This window comes from Pleurodeles waltl, chromosome 12, assembly GCF_031143425.1.
Source record: "Pleurodeles waltl isolate 20211129_DDA chromosome 12, aPleWal1.hap1.20221129, whole genome shotgun sequence".
In the NCBI taxonomy this organism is placed as follows: domain Eukaryota; kingdom Metazoa; phylum Chordata; class Amphibia; order Caudata; family Salamandridae; genus Pleurodeles; species Pleurodeles waltl.
In genome coordinates, this window is record NC_090451.1 from 585,745,068 (window position 1) to 585,747,811 (window position 2,744).

Here is a 2,744-nt window from a genome sequence, read left to right on the forward strand (position 1 = left end):
TCACTGTGGGCCTCTTCTGTTGGTGGTGTGGACATGTGTGGACCCTCCTGTCCGGTGATGTTGGGTAGGGGTCCTGCAGGGGTATAAAAGGATAGTTATTACATCTGTGTGTGTCATGGTGTGCAATGGGTGGGTGACAGTGTACCCCAGTGCTTGCATTCCTGTGTGGGACCTTGTGTGATGATGGTTTAGGGGGGTGTTTGGGTGTGTGCAGTGGGCATGCTTTAGTGATGGTGTCCATGCTTTGTTGTTGCATGCAGGGCTTGGTGTTGGGATGGGTGGTTTGTGATGTTGGGACATATGTGAGGAATTGGAGAGCTGGGGGTGAGGGTGGGGGTATGTGCTGGCATGCAGGTAGGGTGGGGGATGTAATAGTTAAGATTTGTCTTAACAGAGCCCATTCCTCCAGCTACTCTTGCGAGGCCCTCAGGATGCAGAATCGCCAAGACCTGCTCCTCCCATGTTGTTAGTTGTAGGGGAGGAGGTGGGTGTCCGCCGCCAGTCTGCTGAACCGCCAGATGGTGTCTTGAGACCACGGAACACACCTTCCCCCGTAGGTCGTTCCACCTCTTCCTGATGTCATCCCGATTTCTTGGGTGCTGTCCCACTGCGTTGACCCTGTCCACTATTCTTCGCCATAGCTCCATCTTCCTTGCAATTGAGGTGTGCTGCACCTGTGATCCGAATAGCTGTGGCTCTACCCGGACGATTTCCTCCACTATGACCCTGAGCTCCTCCTCCCAGAACCTGGGGTGTCTTTGCCATGCCATGGGGTGGTATGGGTGATGTGTGGGGTGGAGTGTGTGGTCATAAGTGTGCTGATATGTAGTGGGGTGTTGTGTGAGATGCGTGGAGATTCTGTGGGTGATGGTGTTGTGTGCCTGTGGATGCTGTTGTTCTTGCTGGTGCTGTCTCTCTCTGGCCTTCTTTCGGAATTTTTGGTTGTAGGGGTTTGTGGGTGATGTGGGTGTGTGTTTTATATTGTAATGGGTGTATGGGAGTGGTGTGTGTATGTGTATCAGGTGTGTGTATTTCGAATTGTCCAATGTGGTTGTGTTTTGTAAAAGTGTGTGTATTTTGAGCGCGGCGGTGTGTACCGCCAATGGAATACCGCGGTTGAAAGACCGCCACGTGGATTCGTGTGTCGTGATAGTGTGGGTGTATTTCTGTTGGCGTGACGGTGGAGGTTTTGTTTTCGCCAGTTTATCACTGACCTTTGGTGTGGCGGACTTGAGAGGGTGTCTAGATTTTGGCGGATTCCGAACTGAGGGTCATAATAGCTGTGGCGGTATTCGGTGGCCGCGGCGGTGTGTTGGTGGTCTTCTGCACTGCGGTAAGTGGCTTTTACCACCAATGTTGTAATGAGGGCCTTGGTGTTTCTTTTTGGACAATGAGGATCAGTTGCCCAATGGCCTTTGGCTTTACACATATAACACAAAGGTTTCTTATCTTTGTGAGAAGAAGATTTGGACCCACCACCCCCAGAGGATTTTTGTGAGCCTGATGAAGACTCTGATGATTTTTTATCTTTGTCCCCACCCTTGTCATGTGACTTACCATCCTTCTTCTTGCTGTCCTTGTCACCCCCTGTATGAGCTTTTCTGCTCACCCTTATTCTGACCCATTTGTCTGCCTTCTTTCCCAAATCTTGGGGAGAGGTCAGATCTGAGTCCACAAGATACTGATGCAACAAGTCAGACACACAGTTATTTAAAATATGCTCTCTCGGAATCAAGTTATATAGGCTTTCATAGTAAGTCACCTTATGGTCATTTAACCAACCTTCTAGGGCCTTCCGAGAACAGTCTACAAAGTCTGTCCAGTCCTGTGATGACTCATTTCCGGTCTCTGTGAACTTTATCCTGTATTGCTCAGTGGTTAAGCCCAGACCATCTGTGCACTTTTAATAATTTGGTAATTATCTGCATCATCCACTCTGATAATAAGGAGTCTGTCTCTCCCCTTACCAGAGAATGATAGCCACAGGATAGCAGCAAACTGTACACGAGGGACCCTCTGAACTTTACAGGTCCTCTCAAATGCAGCAAACCACTCATAAATGTCATCACCATCCTTGTAAGGAGGGACAACTTGGTGCAGATTCCTAGAGTCAAATGAAGGTTCCCTAACATTTGAATTTCTGAAACTGCTGCTGCCACCAAGGGGAACTAACCCCAAACCCTGCCTTTCCTTTTCCACAGCAAGGGATTCCCTGTCTAAGGCCAACTGTTGCTGCATTAGCCTCAGTCTGGCCTCCTCTAAACTCAGCTTTCTGAGTTCCCTATCTAGTGATTGGTCCTCAGGGTTAGATGTGTGGGATACCTCTGAGACAGAGGTAACATGGGAATGTGCAGAGGCAGATCTATCTCTAACAGGGGCCACCCTAGTGACCTGGCCTCTAGGGGTGAAGGGAGCCCTACTAGTGTGTGAACCCTTCCCACTGCCAGTTGTAATATTGGGCTTGTTAATAGATACATTTGTGGAAGTACGCTCCCCAGGATTGTCAGTGTGTTCCTCTGAGCCTTCCAGGTTGGAATCATCCTCTACCTCTTCCGCTGCCTGATCTGGACCAGTGCTGAGTCCCTGGTCATCTTGGGGGAGAAGATTTAAGAGGAACTCCTTATTGGGATTCTTCCCAATCCCTAAACTTCTTTCAATACAGAGACCCCTCAAACTTTTAAAGTTAAGATTCTCAGATGTTGTTTTCACAACTCTAGGGGTAGCTTCTACAGAAGACATATTGA